The 23,702-nt window shown below is 45.8% G+C and overlaps 1 protein-coding gene and 1 long non-coding RNA gene across 4 annotated transcripts in view; one reads left to right on the top strand and one right to left on the bottom strand.

Moving 5' to 3' along the window:
• The window catches only part of LOC143153390 (uncharacterized), a 102,965-nt gene that overhangs the window by 43,997 nt on the left and 35,266 nt on the right, over nucleotides 1-23,702 (bottom strand). The window lies entirely within an intron of this gene.
• On the top strand, nucleotides 1,620-3,820 carry LOC143153417 (uncharacterized). The gene is made up of 2 exons (XR_012993813.1): nucleotides 1,620-1,705; nucleotides 2,840-3,820. It is a non-coding gene; the product is annotated as an uncharacterized LOC143153417 (long non-coding RNA).

Genomic DNA, 23,702 nt, shown 5'->3' with positions numbered 1-23,702 from the left:
CCCTCTACCTCTCTCGCTCGCTCCGGTCGCGTCTCTTCCACCGTTCTTTCTCCGTCCGTTCGTAGGTCGGTCTCGCTCGCTCTGCCTCTCACCCGGCTTGGCACCGTATCGCCGGCACGGGGAATCAACACACCAGTCGGCCGATTGCGGGCTGCTAAACGCCCGAAGCCACGATCCCGCAAGCGGCGACGTTTATACCGGGTGACCCCGAGGGCCGCGTTCGTTGCACAGTGTGCAGTCTCCGTTGGACGAATCGATCATTCGGAAACCGTTCCAGTCGATCGGCCCACCCTGAGTTCCGACGCTCGTTTCTCTTCCCGAGGGAAGTTACCGATGACGGGAGTCGAAAACCGGCCGAGATTACGACTACTCGCAGCTACGGTGACGACTCGCCGCGACGAGTTGCTTACGCCGTATCGCGGGCAACGTTCGATTTTACCGGGCCTCGTCGGCAAACGGGGGATTTTTCTCGCGTTAACGTATTATCCGGCGACATTAATCCGATCCCCGAGGGAGTGGCGTGGGCGAGGTGGGGCTATCGCGCGGGTCTGGCTATCGAATGTCGTCCGGCGATGTTTAAAAGAGGCGAGAGTATGGAAGAACGACAAGAACGGACGAGTCCATGCGGACATTGGGGGCCTGTATTTCGGACCCCGGGGATCTTATTTAACTCGTCGGACAGTACTCGAACCAAAACGATGCAAAACGACGGAACACCTGTCCAGGTATTAAATGTCGTCTATAGATCTCTCCGACTCGCTCGAAAAAATCGAAGACCACCTAAGAATGTCGAAAGAGACAGAGAAAGAGAGAGAGAGAGAGAGAGAAAAAGAAAGACAGGCACGACAGTGGTGGTGGTGGTGATGATGGTGGTGGTGGTGGTGGTGGTGGTGGTGGTGGTGGTGTGGTGATGGTGGTGGTGGTGGAAAAAGGTGAAAAAGAATGCGAGAGTCCAAGTCCATTCCACGGTGGCCGCGCAATGGATTCACGGATCGTTGCATTACGCGCCCACGTTAAAGAGCGCGGCACGAGCAATTCCAAGGCGGGTCCCACTCTAACCTTTTACATCCGCTCCGGTCCGGTGCGCGCGGTCTCCGTCGCGCATACAGAGAGACGGCGCCGCGTACCCACACGTCCCTGTCGGGCGAGCGCGCGCGTTCGGTGATCGTTGTCGCGCTCGTTGGGCTCCCACAGCCACCTCAAGTTTTACGATCGTGCCGCTGCCGCTGCCGCGGTGGAAGTTTGAAATTTCGCACGTCAGGGTGGCCCCGACGGGGCGCACGGCGGGCGACAGGAGCTGCCGGGGAAGCCGTCGAGTAGTTGGCCGGAGGAGGAAAGTCAGCCCCGGCGCGGCGTGGGAGGAGAGAGAGAGGGGAAACTGACGTCAGCGAGTACGGAAAAGTTAGGAAGATAAGAGAGCGGAGGCGCGATGCGGGCGCTCGAACGAACGCGTCTAGCCTCGACCAACGCCTCCCCTATCCCCGCCCGGTGTCGTCTGTCTCGTGATTGCGCGGATTAATTCGGTTGAGAGGGACATACCGAGCGATGAGGTGTTGTCTGAGACAAAGAAAGAGGTGAAACGCGTAGCCCGTGCTCGAGGGGGCGGGAAGAGGGAGGAGGGTGGGAGGAGGAGGAGGATGATATCCAATTACATGCAAACCTCGCACCTACGACCCATTACACGTCTCGCTGTCTCCGTCTCGCCGTAGGTTTTTTTTTCTCCTTCTTTTCTTTGTTTTTTTTTCCCGTTTCCACCCGTGGTCCTTTTTTTGTCTCGCGAGCTTCTTTCTCCGACGCGCCAGTGGTTTTTTTTCTTCCCTCTCCCTCCTACTTTTCAGCTTCGCTTCCGGTCGTCTCGGTTTAGTTGTATTCTAACTCGCTTACACGCACGCGGATTTGCGGTACGCCCCGATTAGCCGACCCCCCTCCCGCCGCACCGCTCCCCTCTCCAATCTTCTCTCCTCTCCTCTCCTCTTCTCTCCTCTTCTCTCCTCTCCTCTCCTCTCCTCTCTTCTCCTCTCCGCGATCCGGCACAATTCCTCGCACACTTGTCCCTTTTTCTCTACGGTCTGGTCGGTTCGTTCTATCCCCTCCCCCACCACCGGCACTTCGTCGGTCTCGCTCCCGTCGGTTCCTCCGTTTCCCTCTCGCAGGGAACGGTCGGGCCGAGAGCGCGCTTAACCGTCGCTCGTATTTCAGCGTCTGTTGGCCGACCTCACACCACGTCCGCGGGGCAACAAATTCCGCGACCCTCCAATTACCCCAGGGCCGAGTTTCGTCCGCTCGTTTTTAGATTTAAATGTCCGTACGCCGGCTTCTTTCGCGGCGCCACCGTGCCACCGCTCTCTCGGCGTCGGACGCCTGTTGAAAATCGATGACTCCGTCCCCCGCTCGACCGCGCCGTTCGTTTTTTCGCTCGTCCCGATCGGCGAAAAACGAAACGGCCACGAGAGTGGCTTCGATTACTCGGAGCCGAGTTTTACGCGACGAGCGTTCCCTCTTTCTCTGTGGCGTTCTCTCTCTCTCTCCCTCTCCTTCTCTTTCCCCTCCCTCCTTCCCTAGCCTTCCTTCTCGGGTTTTTCCCCACGCGCGAAAACGCCGTTTCCTGGAAGCCAGCGACGGAAAGTTTTATCGGGTGATTCCGAAGCTTTCCAAATTTTCGGATCACCGGAGCCCCGAACGCTCGAGGCTCGTTTAACGTGGCACGTTTCGAACGATAATTCGGCCCCGCCTTAACCCTCTGTCGCGCGAATTTCCTTCCTCGTTCGGAAAATTCTAGAAAGAATATTTCTCGTTTAATCGACGAGGAAACTTATCGAAACGAAATATTTCGTTTCAGGTTCAAATTTTCGTCGCACGACACTCGTACATTTTTCCTCGTTCCTCCAATTGGGTACAACAAACGCAAGACACACGTATCGTCGAAAAATCGTCTACGTCGAGCTTCCAGACCTTCGTTCTTCGAGAAGGAAATATTCAGCGTGTTTCGTTCGCAACGTTTCCTCGCGCGTAGTCCCACGCCCTCTCTCGGTGCCTGAAAGTGGAGTTACGCGATTAACGTGGAGGGGGAAGCGGCCTCGAGCGGCCAATTGAATTTCCCTCGACTATACACCGACGAGGCTCACCATCTTCGCGTCAGGATGGAGCGACAGCGAAGACCGACCGAATTTTTCTAAATTCGCGCCTTAATGGTTCGTACGCAGACCGTGAAGAGCTTATCCCGCGGCCGATCGGAGCGAAAAGAGCGAAACCGAGAATGAAATGCCGACTCACGCCACGCTATCTGCCGGGACAATCGATATCGTTGTCGAGGGAGATTATTCCAGGCAGAAGGTAGCCGCGTATAGTGGCGATAACTATCCCTGCTGCCATTCATAGTGCCGACGATATTATCGGCTATACCTCAGATCATCGCGGCGCGGTGTCCGATAACGCCTCCCGTTAACTAGCAACTCGGAATATCCAGCTGAAGCAGCTGGACAACTATATTCGACATGGAATCGATCGGCGGAAACAATGTTTAATTTATCCGCCCTTGCGGAACGTCAGCGGCGATGACATCAAAGAGGAACTCCACTTCGATTTTTTCATAGCACGCGTTCCATTCGAACGTGGGAAATTTCGAAATTCGAATCCTCGTCGAAATATTTGCGAATGATTTTTTCCAAAGAATGATTTTTCTTCTAAGGGCTCGGTTTGAGTGGCTTTTTGAATTGCAGATTCGAAATCGATGCATGAATTTTTTGTTATTTTCTTGTAGATTTTTTAAGAAAATGATTTTTGCAGGAATCCTCGGTTAAATGGTTGCTTGAAATTCACTTATTAATTTTCAAAAGCAGTGATACGAATTTCAAAATCGATGGAATTTTTATCATTTTCTTGTAAATTTTTTAAGAAAATGATTTTTGCAAGAATCCTCGGTTAAATGGTTGCTTGAAATTCACTTATTAATTTTCAAAAGCAGGGATACGAACTTCAAAATCGGTGGATGAACTTTTTGTCATTTTCTTGTAGATTTTTTAAGAAAATAATATTTTTAAGAATTCTCGGTTCAATGGTTGCTTGAAATTCACTTATTAATTTTCAAAAGCAGCCATACGAACTTCAAAATCGGTGGATGAATTTTTTGTCATTTTCTTGTAGATTTTTTAAGAAAATAATTTTTTTAAGAATCCTCGGTTAAATGGTTGTTTGAAATTCACTCATTAGTTCTCAAAACCAGTACACGTGAAATTTAAAATGGTCGAATGGAATTTTGGCGTCGATTTTATTTTTCCTTCTGCAAAAACGAAGGGCAGATTTTGAAGTACAGAAACTCCAGTGAAACAGAACCAATTTTTTGGAAAACACAATACAACTAATTCATCGTCCAGAGTTCGCACGACCAAGCAACGAAGTAATTTCTCAAGTTCCGCGATGAGAAAATCTAAAGTATCGGAAATGGGTCAAATTCCCAGTACTTTAATCGAATTGAATTTTAGTTTCGTCACCGAATCGAGTTTAATCAAAAATTTCCTCTCGATCGATACGGTGCATGGACACGAAGAATTATTAAAGAACTTTAAAAACTTCGGTTCAATTTGAGGTAGGATCATTTTTCGACGAAACACCAAAACACAATAATATTTTTTTCTCGTATTCGTAAACATTTTTTAGCAAGGACTCGATTTAATTCTAATCCAAATCTCGATGATGCATCTTCGATTCCATCAATCTAAATTTATAAAAAAAAAAAAAAAACAAAAAAACCGTCCACGTGAATTCGTTGCACGCAGTTGTCTTTAACACTAGAACCATCGCTAGATTTTGTTATATTAAACTGTTCCTCGTACACGCCTTAGGAAAATCGACGATTGACCAAAAGGAGGAACTCGTGAAATCGATTATACCCATAAAATTGAAAAAGTCATAAGGTCTTCTGAAAATACACTGTGGAATTTCAAGTAAATTTCTTCGCAAAGGTACGATAGTTGAGACCAGTCACTTTGACTGGTTGGTGGATCCAGTGTTAACGAAGAACAACGCGGTTAAATTCAAATTCGTGGCAATCACGTGGACACTGACAAACAAACCGTGAACTCACCGCGGACAGATCCGCGAAGTATTTGAACTTTGGTGGAGTACAATGAATGGATTTCCCTTTCGTCATTCTCGACAACCGTTCCCGCCTCTTTCTGACGCCGATAATAAATTCTTGTCGCAAGTTTTCACGGCTCTCGGGGTTTCCTATTCTCGTGGTTGTCTCCTGGCGAACAGGAATTCAAGGAAGCCAAGTAGACACCCGAGAATAAAAACAAAACGCATCGTCTTGCTTCTCGCGAAGACCGCGTGAAATTCTGAATGATTCGCTGTGAAATACTTCATCTTTTTCTGACAGTGAGAACAGGTCCGGTAATGGCAATGATACGCGAGGCTATCGTGTAAACTAATCATCGTCGCTAGTGTTCGACCCCCACGAGTTTTCAATTCCCACGCGAAATCGATTCGAAACGAAGTCGCGTTCACGTTTACGAGAATTTAACGAATTACCAAATCTTGGGAATGTTCGATGGTTGTGCTCGGGATATCGCGAATTGGACGCTTAGTTCGTCGCGGTACGAATAGAGAACACTCGAGACTCTAACGGTCAGAATAGGAATCCATAAATTCCACGTACTTTGACTAAGAAAGTCAAATACCTCGCTAGCGATCTGACCGGGAACGCGTAACCTCTCCTAGCGGTCCAAGTAGGAACTTTAAACGCACCGTTGGACCAACTAGGAACCGTAGACCTGTTAGTGACATAACTAGAGATTAATTACGATTTAGTATTCCAACTGGAGAGTTCTGAAAATCTGGTGGACCTAGCAGTGACGTGTGAGTCATTTAGTGGTCCAACTGGAAACCCATAATGAGCTGCAGGTTGAACTGGGGATACACGACGATCCAGTAGTCCCATTAGTAGTCCCACCAGTGGTCCAACCGTAGACCCAATAGTGGTCCAACTGGGGGGTCTATTTCTATTAGTAGATAAGTGGTTTACATCTATTACTGATTCGACCAGGGACTCTGGTGGTATCGGTAGAACAACCAGCGATGTTAAATCTATTAAAAATAGTGAGCCCAAACAGAGAGAGTAGATCTATTATTACTTCAAGAAGGGACTGTAGATGTACAAATAGTTTAACTAAAAAATCTAAAGCTACATATAGATCTAGAATAACCTGGTAGTCCAACTAGAGATCTTAACCCTGCATCCCTAAGTCCTTAAGTTAGCAAACTATTACCCAAGTAATTTTTCAATTCGATCTCCAATTCTTTAATGTGAATTAAGTTAAAACGAAGTTTCCTGCGTGAAAATTTTATTCCACGTTTTCAGAACAGCGAAAACACACCTTTCTCGATGATACCTGGAACTGTGGGACAATCTGCGCTAGAAATGCAGGAAGAACAGTGACCAATGGGACAGTATTCGATCTCCATTTTGTTGGCCTCGGTTAAATTGAAACAAATTCTCGCGTAAACTAATTTTATTCTCCAGATTTTCAATCCATTCTCGAACCGAGGAATACAATTGTTTCGATAGTACCTGGAATCGTACCGCGGACGAGCAACGTTAGAAATCCAGGAACAACGGTGACCAATGAAAGAGAATTCTACCCCCTTGGTCGATGGCTGATTCAACGCGGTTTAAAATCGCAGAATTTTGGCCGGTGAGTTTGTGTTCCCGAGAATAAATCGAGTTAAAACAATAAAACGCGGCGCTCCGGCGTAGCTCGCGGATCCACGGATCCCGTTGTCGTATCTGGGCCACTGAAGCGACGGAGCAAGGGCGCCGCTTTCCAGGCTTGATTTTGATTTCCGCTCGTAAACACGCCGCCGTTTCGAGGAATTAGAGCGACGTCCCTGCAATCGGGCCGCAAAACACGACGCCAGCGACGTCGCGGCTACGACTTTTCGCTCGTCACGTCCGCGGAAATGAAGAGTGGCGTTCAGAAGATATGATATCCGAGCTTGACGGAAGTGTCCAAACGTCTTGGGGTGGACACTACGGTGGCGACCCGTTGGGTAAGAAGGACGTCGCAACGTTCGTGGATATTCCATTAGCGATTTTCAGCGAATCAGTATCGCTTTAATTACACCGTGGAAAATTGAATATCACGAGGTTCGTTTATAATTCTCAGCGAATTAGTAATGTTTCAGTTACAACGTGGGAATTGAGTACCACGAGGTTCGTTTGCGATTCTCAGCGAATTAGTACTGTTTTAATTACACCGTAGGGATTGAATATCACGAGGTTCGTTTGCGATTCTCAGCGAATTAGTAATGTTTCAGTTACAACGTGGGAATTGAATACCACGAGGTTCGTTTGCGATTCTCAGCGAATTAGTACTGTTTTAATTACACCGTGGGGATTACTAATGTTTTAGTTACACGGTAGAAATTGAATATCATGAAGTTCGTTTGCGATTCTCGATGAATTAGTATTGATTTAATTACACCGTAGAAATTGAATACCACGAAGTTCTCAGTGAATTAGTAATGTTTCAATTACACCATAGAAATTGAATACCATGAAGTTCGTTTAAGATTCTCAGCGAATTAGTATTGTTTTAATTACACCGTGGAAATTGAATATCACGAGGTTCGTTTGCGATTCTCAGCGAATTAGTAATGTTTCAGTTACAACGTGGAAATTGAATACCACGAGGTTCGTTTGCGATTCTCAACGAATTAGTACTGTTTTAATTACACCGTGGGGATTACTAATGTTTTAGTTACACGGTAGAAATTGAACATCATGAAGTTCGTTTGCGATTCTCGATGAATTAGTATTGATTTAATTACACCGTAGAAATTGAATACCACGAAGTTCTCAGTGAATTAGTAATGTTTCAATTACACCATAGGAATTGAATACCATGAAGTTCGTTTGCCATTTTCAGCGCATTAGTAACGTTTCAGTTACACCATAGAAATTGAATATCACGAAGTTCGTTTGCAATTCTCGTTTAATTAGTATTGTATTAATTACACCTTGGAATTCTAGGATCACGAAATTTGTTTGGGATTCTCAGCGAATTAGTAATGTTTTAATTTGCACCGTAGAAATCGAATATCACGAAGTTCGTTTGCGATTCTCGACAAAAATTGATATTGTTTTATTGTTAATTACACCGTAGAGATCGAAGATCACGAAGTTCGTTTCTATGCACCACGTTGGAACATCGAAATGGAGAAGACCGATAATCGCTGAAGAGTTGTACAAAGAAAATAATTTTACGTTAAAAATGAAATCGAAAGAGTAAAATAAGATTTCTTCGAACGGTGCTTCGTCCACGAGGAAAGATTAATTTTGGAATTTTGTTAACATTTTACTAGAATTTAGAGAGATAGAATAGATTTTCGTATGGAATACTTGAATGGAATAAGAAATATAATTTTCTTATAATTAATCTCGCACGGTATAGGGGATAAACAATACGAGAACTTTTGGCGAGAAGGAGAAAGAGAGATATTGATAAAGTCAGATGCGCGCGCAGCTATCGCATTTTCGAGCTTGATTTTTTCCCCAAGTGTAATAGTATCTTCTCTAAAAACTAAGTATATTCGAAAGTGTTGCAACGACACGATATTGTTGGAGAAGCAATATTAAGTCCTGGAACTGCAAATTGGTTTGCTTAGAACGGGTTGTCAGGTTCAGACGATCTCTATGCAATTTCCATTATCTCGGTTGTAATTGAACAGTCGCTCTACTTATTCTCAGTATTAGGTACTTTTCATCCACTGATAAACACTCGAAGAAGTTACAAAAAGTGTTATATCTTGTTAACCGCCGATTGAATTTTTGCAACGAACACTCGCGGCAATTTGTACACTAATGCTTCACACTACATTAGATATACATCAATTTATCGTAGAATCATAGAACGTTGTTAAGAAATACCATTACATTACGGTTGATGACTTTGAAACGATTTCTTCCTCTGGATATTAATTTTCCATTCTTTGAAAAATCCCTTTCAACCGGAACGGAAATTGCCCTAGCGCGCGAACACTTTCGGTGAAACATTCATTACTCGACAAACGGCTATCGATATATTCGTAAAATATCAAACGCGTACCGATGCGATCGTAAAGTATCCAGCAGGTATTGGGCTCGATACCAATTTGGTACCGCGCTAAAGACAACCGGTATCGAAAAGCGATACCAAGTACTTGAAATGTCGATACATACCGATACACCACTCCTCGAGTACCACGGTAGCCGAATTGATACCGTCGATTAATATCTACGACGAAACATCGGGGTCCGAGTACAATGGAAACAAAAATCGCCGGCCACCCCGGTTTCGAGCGCACCGGCGATCCCGGCGGTTCTCTCGCTCGAAAGCGGGGAAGAACCGGCCCGTTGTGACGCGAACGCGAACCCACCGGGCGGTGTCGACGAACGACTGCGATTGCACGAACGCGGTGTAAAAATTGTCACCGGTTGGCAGGAATCACCGTAATTGGTAAAACAAAGGGAAAAATACGGTCGAGCGAGATTAATTCGTCCCGCGAATAAGGAACGCCGGGGCGTAAGATTGGCCGGCGTCGACCGCAAATTTCTCCCGCGACCGCGAGCGCGAACAGTTTGACCGTTCTCCGCGAAAAACAACGCTCCAGTCGCCGCGGACGGGCGGACAACAAAAGAAAGCGATGGGAAACGCTGGAATGATAAAAGAGCCCGGCTGAGGTGAGGCTAATTAGCCGTGGATAACGGATACCGTCCGCGAGGAGTTTCACTCGGGCTCGAGGTTCCTCTCCTTCCTCTTCCCCCACTCCGCGGAACCCCGCTACGTCTCTCTCGCCCCAATTGGTCGCCGTCTCGGTCTCTCCCTCCCTTTCTCTGGGCATTCACTCAGTCGCGGCGATCGCCGTCCCCGGGGGAACGAGGGAAACGTGTTCCGGATACTCGACCGTACTTCTGCATCGATTGTCGACAGGGGTCCGCTCTTGGACAAATCGGAAGGCCTACGGACGCGGAATTAAGAATCGATCGACGCGACGGGAAGTGGTCCGAACCGGTGTGGAGCATCCGTGGAATTTTTAGCAATCTCTAGACACTCGATATCCGCGACATTTGAAGCCGCGGACCAAATTAAACATTCGGAGGAGAGAAAGAAACACTCTCCCGGCGATTCGATGCTACCTACCGACTTATACCGCGAACTTAGGATATTTCGACGACGACGACGAGCAACCGACCCGATCGTGACTTATTATCGAAAGTTGTACGAGCGATTCCATCTTGGGTGCAGGTTTATGGTTAACCCTGGTTCGATGGCAGCATTCACGGAACGTGGATTCCACCAACCATACGACCATCGATTCTCGGTTTACGTCCACTGTTTATTTTTAAAATGCGAAAACGGAGTTGGATTTTCAACGACCTCTAATACTAAAATTACTCGCTCCTGGGTTTCAGTTGGGTTCCAATTTGTATTCTTTAATACCGAAGTAATCTCACCTGTCTCGAGACATGAGATTTTTAAGTAACGTTTTTATTAAATGTGTAAAGTGCTGATCTTTCGTGTAAATTATTATACAACCGTTACATATATTTCACTAAGCTTTCACGTAACTCTTACTTCACGCCTCTACGCGCAACCCTGTTTCAAACACTTGTATATTTCATTTGTTAAACGTAATTCATTCTCAGCTGTTTCGCTAAGTGCGACGCCTATGGGCGCTCGATCGATCGCGTGCGGTGAACGCCCATGGGCGTTCGGAACGTGTGCGCGCTCGATACGCGAGGAGATCCACCGCACACGGCGTACGCATTGGGTCGAAATCGTTCGTAATCAGAATTTTTAACGCAGGAAAGAAAAGAGTTGGATCTTCCAGGTTCCTCGATCCTGGGATTCTCACTCCCAACTCTTAAGAATCTACTCCTGGCCACCGATCGGTTTCTAGAACGCTTTTTACTCCCCGGGTCCAACCATTTTAATTAGTTGCTATCAGTTTGACGTAAGAGCGTTGAATTCCGGTGTACCGGTCGGTACACTTGGCCTAAAGTTCAAACCCGTTTCTGAGGTTGCCGTACCGCTCGTATCGTTACACGTGCCAGTGTACCGACGACCAATGGAATTTCATTTTTCACCGGAGAATTCAGATTTCGGAGATTCCGAGCCACGCGACCACGACTTCCTACGTACGCGTAGAATTTCACTTGCGTGTAAACGGGACCGAAGCCCGTTTTCCCGCGGTCGAGAAACACGTACCGTTCCCTCGCGTTGATGGAATATATAGAATCTCGTTTTCGCGTATAAGAGACTACGTGGAACACCATTGCCCCGCCCTCGAACCATCGGGACACCGGCACCGCGTTCAGATCGCAACACCTAGGAGCTTCTTCTCCGTGTGGTCGAACCGGACACGGGCTTCAGTTTCAAGGGTTTCGGGGCACGTGTTACCGCGTTTCTTGCAACGGGGCACGTCGAACCGGACGGAAACGAAGACACGGGAATCGTTTATGAAAACTGGTGGGAAGATTGAGAAATTTTTTAGCGAACGGAATAAATACAAAGGCGACCGAGTCGGTGTTTCTTTCCCCTCGTTGGATCTACGAAGCTAAGAATTTGAAATTAGAAGACCGAGACGGAAAACACTGGGAACATTGGAAGACCTCTGCCGCTGACGGGTACATCCTTATATCGTATAAAAATGTATGACAGCGAGGAAATGCTATTTTCCAGCTAGAAGAATTCCATGCACGGAGAGAACGAATTGCTGATGCTCGACGGAGTTCTGGTATCGATTACCGGGGAGAGGCACATACCTCCGTCGGATCGAAAAATTCGCGTATGCAGAGCCGGTCTTAAGAAAAGTCTCTTAGGATTGGAAATTTGTGAAAAATTTAAGTCACGCTACTGTGCCGCGAAAGTCACATTCGTCGAGACCCGATGTAATTCCATCGGAACCTATCTTTCATCCAAAACGGGTCCGTCTCCCGGTCACGATACGATAAACGTTCTTTCGAATAATTTCCATCCAACGGCGCGGGAACGTCAATCGCGAACGATCCGTTCGTTACTTCGAGCATAGACGTTTTAAAACGCGAGAAAAAGTCGTCGAAAACGGTCCGCCGAAAAGACCGTTTCGAAAAATCGTCGGTTCTCGTCGATCCGAAAAGCCATGGAATTTCTCGTTCGAGAAAGTTGTCAACAGCCCGTGAAAATATCCAAGTTCGTTGCTTCTCGATTCTGATATATCGGGCGGGTTCGGGTCTCGGCGCTCGAGTCGTTCCAACAATTCACACGGATCGAATGTTCCGAATAGTCTCTGGCGCACGAGTCATCCGAAACATTCGACCGCCCGACACGGTTCTTGTTTTCCTTTTCTTTTTCTTTTTTTTATCTTCTCTTCTTCCCCGTCTCTCTGTGTAGGACGGTACCGCCGCGCGCGCACCACCGCGCGCTGAACTCGTCGCGATCTAAACGCGCCGCTTTAAATCGTGCCGGTGTCAGCCGCGGCGAACAAGTGTCAACCGCACCCTGGAACGTAATCCAACCCCCTCCGTCCCTGCTCGCCGCCCCGCACGGCGTCCCCCTACCCCCTCCCCTCTCCTCTCCTCTCCTCGGGGTGGCCATCAGCGGCGACGGAACGTGAATCGGGAGCGACGAGGGGAACCGGCGACCATACGCTCCGGGGATCCCGTTCGTGGAAGGAGTTTGGGAAGTTATTTGTAGGGAAGGGGGCTGTGGAAAGGGGTCGATACGTATCGCGATTTGCCGGGCGGCCGGGTTATCGGGCAGGAACGAGGGCTGAAGGGGAAAAGCGGGAGATCTGGCCTGTCGCTGGTTGCGTGTAGGCACCTTGCCGCCTACGCCCACGTTACCGGACGCCTGGCAGATAGGGATCATCGAGGCGTGTTCTATCGGCTTCATCTCGGGCACCCTCTAACAACCTCGCGCTCTCGACTCGGGCTCGGTCTCCGTGTTCGGGCCGTGAACGACGAGCGAGTGGCGAGAGGTGGGGTAGGGATAAGGGAAGGGTAGGGTGGGAGGGAGGGAGGGTGGGAGGGCGAGGAAGAGGGAAGAAAGGGAGGAGAACGAGGACGGAAGACCCGTTGGCGCCATTGAAGCCCGAGATACGAGCCGAGAACGCTTCTATGGCACGCCGGTACCCCGTGCACAGACGCGAGCGGGACGAGAGGGACGGAGAACACGAACGGGGTCTATTTTTGTCGGGTGGCGGCGGCGGTGGCGGGACAAAAAGCCTGCGGCTTCTACCCTGCTCCGCGCTGTCTCTCTTCCTCTCGACGATTCCACGTTTTTTCCCCCCTCCTGCCGCCCCGTTTCGTCCTCTCCCGCTTCGCTCCCCTCGCCGCTCTTTTCACTCCATGCGCCTCTTTTTTTGCTGCCACGTCGCTTCTGCCGCGCTCCGTTCCCGTCGTTCCGCTCCGTCCCGCTCGCACCACCGTGCGAAACGGTACGCCGTTCTCCGTCCACGCGCGTTCCGTCTCCGTCGCTCCACGGTAAACTAGCTACTCCCGCCTTTCTTCTCTTCCCTCTCACTGTCGCGCCCGTTCCGGCGACGGCGAAGCAATCGAGCACGCGAGCGACGAGGACGCGGTGCGTCCGCGCGAGCAGGACGGAACAGAAGAAAGAGGAGAAAGGAGGAAGCCCTACCGGCGGAGCGAGACAGACAGAGGCGAGGAAGAACCTGGCCGAGCCGGGCACGGCTGAGTCGTACCCGGGTCGAGCTGAGTCGAGTCGAGTCGAGTCGAGTAGAGTCGAGTTGAGTCGAGTCGAGTCGAGTCGAGTCGAGTCGAGCCGAAGAAGGACGGAGAAGCAGCCGGCGCGGCGATGGGTACGCCAAGGGCAAAGAGGCGGAAAGAGGAAGAGGAAAGGGAAGCCGCGCGCGTCAAAGAGGGAGTGGGACAGACTGCGGCATGGGCGCAGCGGGTTGGGGAAAAAGGCTGAGGCCGAGGCTCCCTTGGCGGCCCGCTACTAATTGCCGCCGGCCGCTCCTGGCTACGGGCCGCTGAGCATCGCGCCACGCACAACAGCCAGCACGGTTATGTTCCGTGGGTTATAGCCGTGACTGTATAGCCGAGGCCCGAGCGCGGCCGCCGCTCGAGTTACGCACTGCTCTTTCGGCCCGGCTACGACCACGTCGCCGCGATTTTTCGATTCCGCGGACTTTATCGCGATTCGAGAAATCTCGCGATATACACCGCTCCGTCGTTCGAATCGACTTCCCTCGGATAATTACGGAACGCGAAACCGTGCTCAAGTTCATTCGACGAGGCGGACTTTTTCGCGATTTTTGGAAATTTAACGCTAGGTTTACGGGACGCGGCGCTCGGACGAGAATTATTACAGAAACCGTTCACATTTTTCTTCCGTCTGTTTAAACGGGACAAATATATTCGGTTGTTCGGAAAGTCGTTTTCCAAAATGGAGAATATACGATTTAATAAAATGTTCGTACACTCTAAAATAGTCGTGTTTCATTTTTATTTTCGCCAAAAAAAAAAAAGAAACGAAACGACTTTCCGAACAACCCGATATATCGAAATTCATTTTCTTAGAAACTTTCTAATTTTATAATTCACTTCGCGGTGTGACTATTTCTTCCTGATACGATTTGACGCAATTTCACGCAAGAAATGCCCGTATACCCGGTGTTGAAAATTATGAGCACCGCGGTAATAATTCTAGGACACTTTGTCCGCAGAGTCCCGGTACGGAGAAACCCGGTGCCGGGTTGTTTTCTATGAAAGAAAGTTTTCCATTAATTTTTCCATTAGAAACGCTTGCTCGAGTTAAATAGTAATAGTAACGTTCAAATTCGAGGTACGAAAAACACGCTAATAAGGAACCATGTACTCCAACTGGTGTATGTTTATAAAAAGTTGGTACTACAACCTGACTTACCCAATTTATCTACTCTAAAATTGAAGATCCATGGGGAGGCACCTATCCTTGTTTAATATTTCCTAGTAAACCATTAGTCTATTCACCTTTTCCTAAAGTTTCACTATCATTATTTTGTAATTATCCGATGATTCGACGTTGAATCGTTAACCTCGACTCGCTGTCTTCCTTCAGACGACTTCGTTCTAGATATCTTTGTCCTTGAACCGTCCTTCGATTACAATGGGACGTACCAACCAACTCTGAACGTAGTCCAAGATTCACTGCCTGCTATTCTTTGCAATTATCACGAGTAGAGCTTAACGAGATAAGATCCCTGAATTTCGTCCTTGTATCGTGACAGGTGCTAGCTAAGCTACAAACCCAGACCATGGGCTAGAAACCAAATTCCTCGTCTCCAACGATCCACGTTCGCACTACCTTGGAAATCTCGCTGAACTATACCCATAAGACCTTAAGAAGCTATTGCGGTCTAGAAATTTAAAAAAAAAATGTTTTTTTTTTATTTCAAGATCTGGTCAATTGATTTCATAATTGAAGAGAATCTTCAACAGATGTACCTTCGTCGCCGGAACTAGAGATTCTTAAAAATATTGAGTTCTACACGCTAAATGCAAAACAAAGCTGTAAAAATAAATATTGAGTATTTAAAGTTTCACCGTTCTTTATCCATAGAGATTTTCACTTCTCTCTAATTCCAGCTACAACTGTATCCTTCCAAACGAAGACACTTTCTTTCTCACCTTCTATTTCTGATTAGCGGATCGGTTGTAATCCCAAAAAACCTCACCTTTTTCTCTAGAAGAACCACCAAACAACAAGCTATAACTCCAACAATTTTGAATATTTCCGAATGAAAAAAATTCCATACCTACTCGGAAGATGAATAAACATATCTGGAAAATTTGGTTCCAAAATGGCCCATCTACCGTTAAAAGAAAAAAAAAAAAGTACCGAAGAAACGACAGTGAAGACGATAACCCCCTAACTTGGAAAATCGAACGGTCGCTGGTAACTTGCACTTTGGGCGAACAACAGGATCGAAATGCATCGGGTACGCGGTGAAAGGAAAGGGCAAAAACGCGAGGATCCTGTTGACGAGAAGCGGCGGCGATAAGCGTCACCGAGTAAAATAATTTTCATTGAAGCGGCGAGAGGCCGCCGCGCGTAGCGACGACGAGGCGACGGCTTGCGCAAATAAATAGAGGCATGTATAGGTGGTGCCGCTGGATATATAAATCGATCGTTACGCCGGTTAAATTCAAAACGGCCGTCGGCTACGTAAATAGGCGGGCGAAATAGCATCGCGCGCGTTCACACGCCCACGTTTTCTGAACGGTTCGCCTCGCGGATGGGGTCACGAAGGCAGCCAGGATCAATCACGCGACCTGAAGACGACCGAGACCGAAGTTTCCGGCGCGCTAATCGGGAAACGCGGCCCGCTAATTGGCCGCGCCGACGACTGCAAGTTATCAGCGCGGAGCGCGGCAATAAGCGGTGTGTCAAGTTGCACGATCGTCGCGTTAATTTACGGCGTAAGGGTGTCGGGTTTAAGGCCGAGAAATCTGCATCGGTTTCTGACGGGAGTCAGCAGCCTTTTTATCACATTTTTATAAATTTAATCCGATCCCTGGCTGGGATCTGCTGACCCGGTGCGCCTGGAAACGATTATTCGACGAACAACTTCAGCGTGGATCCATTTGCTGGTCAAGTAACGTACGGAAGCCCTGATCCGATCTATGGAGATACCTTGATTCGGTTTGTCGTAAGAGTTGGACTGGTAAGTCTAGGAGTTCTGTTTAAGGTACTGGGGATTCGTGAGTTTCGGTTGATTATTGTTTAGCAATCTTCTGGAGCATAGTTTAAGTGCTATGGATCCATCATTGGTGTACCAGTGTCCACAGGTTCTAGTTTAATTTCTAGAGATTCCTCGATTCGACTTGTCGTAAGAGTTGGACTGCTCTGGCAAGTCTAGGAGTTTTATTTAAGGTACTGAGGATTTGTGAGTTTCGGTTAATTATTGTTTAGCAATCTTCTAGAGCATTGTTTAGGTGCTATGAATCCATCATTGGTGTACCAGTGTCCAAAGGTCCTAGTCTAATTTCTAGAAATTCCTTGATTCGACTTGTCATAAGAGTTGGACTGGTAAGTCTAGGAGTTCTGTTTAAGGTACTGGGGATTCGTGAGTTTCGGTTGATTATTGTTTAGCAATCTTCTAGAGCATTGTTTAGGTGCTATGGATCCATCATTGGTGTATCAGAGTCCAAAGGTCTTAGTCTAATCTCTAGAAATTCCTTGATTCGACTTGTCATAAGAGTTGGACTACTCTGTTAAGTCTAGAGGCTCTATTTAAAGCACTGAGGATTCGTGACTTTCGGTTAACTATTGTTTAGCAATCTTCTGGAGCATAGTTTAGGTGCTATGGATCCATCATTGGTGTACCAGTGTCCACAGGTTCTAGTCTAATCTCTAGAGATTCCTTGATTCGACTTGCCATAAGAGTTGGACTGGTAAGTCTAGGAGTTCTGTTTAAGGTACTGGGGATTCGTGAGTTTCGGTTGATTATTGTTTAGCAATCTTCTGGAGCATAGTTTAGGTGCTATGGATCCATCATTGGTGTACCAGTGTCCAAAGGTCCTAGTCTAATCTCTAGAAATTCCTTGATTCGATTTGTCATAAGAGTTGGACTACTCTGGTAAGTCTAGAAGTCCTATTTAAAGCACTGAGGATTCGTGAATTTCGGTTAACTATTATAGGGCAATCTTCTAGAGCATAGTTTAGGTGCCATGGATCCATCATTGGTGTACTAGTGTCCAGAGGTCCTAGTCGAATCTCTAGAGATTCACAAATCCTATGTTAGATTAGTCATAAATCCATAGTTGGACTACTGATGAGACTAGAAATCCTCATTTAGCCACTGAGGATTCTTGAGTTTGGGTTAACTATTATTTAACAATCTTCTAGAGCATACTTTCGGTATCGTGAGTCCACAATTGGTCTACTAGTGTCCAAAGACCTCCTAGTCGAATCTTTAGAGATTCACAAATCCTTGGTCAAACTGGTCATAAGTCCATAGTTGAACTACTGATACGCCTAGGTGTCCTATTCAAGCCACTGAAGATTCACGAGTTAAGTTACACCGAAAACTATTAGTTAGCAATTTTCTAGAGCGTACTCTAGGTGTTACGGGTTTGTACTTATATCAATAATAAACCTGGAAAGTCTAGTCGAACCACCAAATAACGATAAGATACATTCGATTAGGAACTATTATCGAACAAACTTTTTGAGCTTACTTTGAATGTCAACTACCTCTAGTTCAACTACTAGTACATCTACGTATCTTTGTTAAGACACTAGGGATTCTTGACACGGACTAAGAACTATTGTTCAATGAACTTCTCGAGCGTACTTTCGATGTCATGGATCATTTTTTTAGAGTTTAGGTGCTGTAGGTGGATCACCAGAAATTCACGAATTCTTAGTAAGACTCTAATCAGTCTCAAGGTTTCCTAATAGAAACATTAGTATTACAATTACCTATTTAGAGGACAATGAGCAAGTATCGATGAACTTTCAACGATTTTCTTGAGAATTGTTACATAATTTTATACCAAACCCTGTATTTCGATCAAGGTGAATCTTCACAGTGTTACATTTAATACAAAATATTCGTTACGTATATTATAATCCTCTAATTATTGAAAGATTCCACACATTTAATACCGGATTCAACGCCTGGATCAGGACAAGTCGTTCGAGAATTATATTTAGCACACGTTGGAACGTCGAGCTTGGACAAGAAGAACGACGAAAGAAATAAATAAAGAAATTGGTCACACGTTGGACGTCCCGTGATACTTTCTTGAATTGTCGAAGCGTTAACAAGCGGATTCAGCGGACCACCCCGCGTCAATCTTTTTTTCCATCGAAACGCGTTCGAATTCCGAGGCGTGCAACGATAGCGCTTAGAAACGCCAGAACTAACGGTAACGATAACGAGCTTTATCCAACCGCGGAACAGATATCAGCTCGTAAACTTCCAGCAACGTTTTGCTCGCGAGCGGAATTTTTCGCAGAGGAAAGTTTCGCGTCGTTGACTTCCGAGCGCAACAAGAATTCGACGGAAATGCAGCGTCTCCGCGACTGTCATTCCGTTCGGATGTTTTCTAGTTTCAGCCATTTTCTACGGAAGAAAGTAGTTCCGTACGTGGACGCATCGGAGTATTTTAACGAAGAGAATTTTTTCATTCCCGTTAAAATCGTATCGCGCGTTCCTCTCGATTTTACAACGGCAACCGTGGTCGTTCCACGATTGTTTAATCGTCGCTTGTTTTATTTCTATTCCAAGCGCTACATAGTTTCGCGTTGATGTCATTATTGTACGTGAACGCGCGTGTCGCAAGTCTCGGTGCAATTGTTTCGCGATAGGAATTAATTTTGATCAAGAAACGTTTCCTCGAGAAGTAATATACCCGCGAAAGATAAAAGAAAAAAAAAAGGGGGGGGGGGTGGGGCACACACGCTACACGCAAACATTCACCGTTCAAGAATCATACCCAGATACGTTACGGATTCAATTATTTAATCGTTAATAGCAATATAAATTGGCAATTGATAAATTCTAATTGCCACGAGCAATTAATTCCCTGCAATTAAAATGTAATTGTCAATTTCAACCGACGAGCGATCGTTTCAATCGCAATTGTCGAACATCGATATCGATTACATTTTCCTCAAGACATTTCACAGGGACCACTCGTGCCGAGCGTGTGTCCAACAATTAACGATCACGATTCGCAAAGTTAATCGTTAATTTAATCACGAGCAACAATTTCGAGATCGTTAATTGCTACTAATTTTAATCGGCGTCGAGTACAATCGCGATCGCGATCGCCGAATGTATGTATTCGTAGGACAATTACATAATCGTAATTACAATAAAGTGATTACCGGTCGATAACACCGGGTGGTCTTCGAAACGATGAAACGATTAAACGATTGAAAAAATCCATAACGCGAGAAACGCGAGCGACGAGTGTTTATTTCGAAAAATGTCCACGGCCACTGAACATGTCCGAGCGAACCGAGAAAGTCGGGGAGGACGACACCGGAACGGAGAAAAATATCGACGCTCCCCGTTCGGTAATGGTTTCCAACCCCTTGCCCTAATATATCCCGTATTCCGGATCCTCGCAGAGCGCGCACCCCTTTCGGCCTCTCACCGCGGGCCAACGGCGGCGCACGATTATTATCACCGACCCTGCGCCGATAATGAAAGTACACGCACGTGCTGGTATTAGTGTCGAGAGCACCGGGGTTCGCCGCCTGGTTGCATTCAGGCCCGAACAGGGCTCGATGGGGTGGGGACACAATGAGGGTGGCTCCGAGCCGCGCGCTGTTTCGGCTACGCTGAGTCACGCACCGAGGAGAAACGCGTGAGGTCTCTCCGCGCGGCCTGTGGCCCATGGAGGGGGGCTTTAGACGAGGCTGGGGTGGGGGTACGCGGAGAAGGGGGACCGGGAGGCCAGCCGGGATCGGGGATTCGTGGAGGAATTTTTATTTTTAGTGCGACGGCCCGTGAAAAAGTCGAACCGGCCTTTTTCTAGCGCTCCTCGATCGAACGCTCGCTGGAAAATTAATTTCGAAGTAATTTGCGCATCCTCCGTTGCACCGTGCGGTGAATTGTAACGCTATTTCGCGGAATAATTCTTAGTTTTAACGCATTCGCCGCCTTGTACGCCCCGAACGCATTAGTTTCACGTATCCGTGCGCATCCCGGAGATCTGAGATTATTTTTAACGATTAAGCGAATCGTCCTGGTGAGAATAAATAAATATTTCGATATTTCGATGCGTTCTCTGGGGGGTGTTTTTTTTTCTTTTTTTTTTCACTCTCTCTCTCTCGCTCGCTCTCCGCCGACAGCGTTTACTAAACACGTAATGTAATTAAGTTTCGTTTGAAATTTTACGCCTGCGTGGTAATAATGGTAGTGGTTTATTGATTTCCGGGCAGGATTGCTAAAAGTTCCGATTCCCTTACCGATTGTTTAACCTAATATCCCTTTACGACTATACACACACACACGTACATCTATCCTTTAATTACTAATAATATCCTACCACCTGAACTTTATTATACCATGAACTGTGCACAGAATTTTGTACGTGTGTACACGTAATCTAATAATCGGCATTGGACGCGTACGTTTAAAAATAAGATGCGGGTATGGATCGTGTTTTCCGGAATTGGTTCGAATTTATTTTTAAAAGACGAGAACCGCGACCTACACTTTACAATATACCCAATCACGGTCAATTAAACGATAAACGCCCGTTAATATATCCGCGTGGTAGTTCGGAGATTCAACGGTTGCGGGCCACTCGCGTTCCGATCGATTCGCACGGTAACCGGCCGTTCTCACGTATCCGTGAGTTTACGAACTCGACCGTTATCGATTTTTCCCGCGTTCGAATAATTACGCAAGAAGTTCTCAGAGTTGGTTCTTTTTTACACTGAAATTGCGACCCATCGCGATCGTATATCTCATCCCGGGGCGTGAACCAACCTAAAACAACAACGCGCAACAACAATAACAAACTTACTTTCCTTTCCACGAAAAATTCACCAAGCTGTCCATGCTCCGCTATATTTTTCTTACGAGATCTCGAAACCGTTGACGAACTCGCGCGATCGATTTCCTTGAAGGCCGATTCGTCGATCGAGGCGGCAACCAGCAGACCTAACCCGGGCCAGTTCACCGAAATTTTTCTCTTAATGAAATTCTGCGGTCTGCACGCAAAATAAAAGGAGGCGAATTCAATGGCCGATTTCGCCGGTGGTTCGGACTGTTAACAGAGAATTCCGAGCGCTCGCCAAAAATCCAAGTGCACTAGTCGACCCGGCGGTTCTAGTGGTGCCGCATTATTTCCTGCTCTCCTGGAGGAGGTCAACTGTTTTATTGACTGAGGGTCGAGGTGCGCGGCCTCAGGACCACGGTTACGGTTAACTGAGCCAAGCCTCTGAAATCGTAGCGGGGAATTATCGGTTCAGTTAGCCGCTCCGCTCCGTTTCCTCTTTTTCTCTGCGTACAAGGACGCGGAGCTCGCTCCTTGCGTCACCGTGCCCGCTCGAAAACGCGTCAAATCCTGAAACGGTCCGAACACTGCGACGCTCGGAAACGTAACACGATCGAGGAACTGAACCATTTTTCGACCGATACGACTTCGCTCCAAATTTCGACGCGATCCGTTTCAGCGGGAACTTGATTTTTTCAATGGTACGTCCGCGTCTCTCGAGCGGACAACCATATAAGGTTGTCCTAGTTCTTGTTATCTTACGTCGTAAGCGAGATGTAGTTTGAGAAATATTTGACAGCGATTGTCGTCCAAATGCGTGTCAACGAAATCGTGGAATTTGTAAATATATTCTTTCTTTAAATGTGGAGACAAATTTTCTTTTTTTGAGAGAGAAAATTGTAAGATTTAGAATTTGTGGAATGTGGACTGTTTTGAGAAAATTGTTAGCTTGTTTTTTAGACAGCAATTATCGTCTAAATACATGCCAACGAAATCGTGAAATTTGTAAATGTATTCTTTCTTTAAATGTGGAGAACAATTTTTTTTGAGGGAGAGAAAATTGTAAGATTTAGAATTTGTGGAATGTGGACTGTTTTGAAAAAATTGTAAGCTTGTCTTTTAGACAGCAATTATCGTCTAAATACATGTCAACAAAATCGTGAAATCGCGAAATTTGTAAATATATTCTTTCTATAAATGTGGAGACAAATTTTCTTTTTTTGAGAGAGAAAATTGTAAGATTTAGAATGTATGGAATGTGGACTATTCTGAGAAAATTGTAAGCTTGTTTTTTAGACAGCAATTATCGTCTAAATACATGTCAACAAAATCGTGAAATTTGTAAATATATTCTTTCTTTAAACGTGGAGAAAAATTTTTTTTGAGGAAGAGAAAATTGTAAGATTTAGAATTTATGGAATATGGACTGTTTTGAGAAAATTGTAAGCTTGTTTTTTAGAATCTGCTGCCGGAATATGTTGATATTTCATTACAAATTTTGCAGTACAGTTTATATGTACGTCAGCTATATGTTTTATTGAACAGATAGTGTCTATGACAAAAATCAAATGGATCGATAATAGAAATAGACGTCTTTGCGATTTACTATAGCGGAATTACTTGTAATTGTAAATTCTCAAGAATATTGGGAGTATCAATTTTTTTTGGAAAATGTAAAAATCGTTGAAAACTTAATATTCACATACCTATCAAAAATAATATCACGACACTAATATTCTCGGGTTAAAAACGAATGAAACGAAGGAAAAGTTATTCGAAAATTATGATTTCTATTACGATGTATTTTACAATTCACGTGGTAGATGTTTAATTTCCGATGAAAATATATTCAACTATGTATTAGACAATGGATTCTATGGAATTGTATACATACAAAATTCGACAAACGAGTAAATATTCTGATGAACACATAGCAACGTAATTGAATTATTATATTAGTATAAATTATCTAGCTGTATGCTTAATAAAGAATCGAAGTAAAATTAATAACCTGATTCATTAAATACAGCACGACTATAATAACTATAATTATCGATAGATTTCTTCTTCTTTCATTTAATTTTTAAGTATTCGAATTTAATTTGACATTATATATATATATATATATATATATATATATATATATATATATATATATATATATATCGTACAGGCGGAATATCAGGCTAAATACGAATAAAATAATTGTAGAATTGAT

The sequence above is a fragment of the Ptiloglossa arizonensis genome, chromosome 1, assembly GCF_051014685.1.
Source record: "Ptiloglossa arizonensis isolate GNS036 chromosome 1, iyPtiAriz1_principal, whole genome shotgun sequence".
Lineage (NCBI taxonomy): Eukaryota > Metazoa > Arthropoda > Insecta > Hymenoptera > Colletidae > Ptiloglossa > Ptiloglossa arizonensis.
The sequence above is the reverse complement of the archived record's forward strand: the minus strand, read 5'-3'. Positions and strand labels throughout refer to the sequence as shown.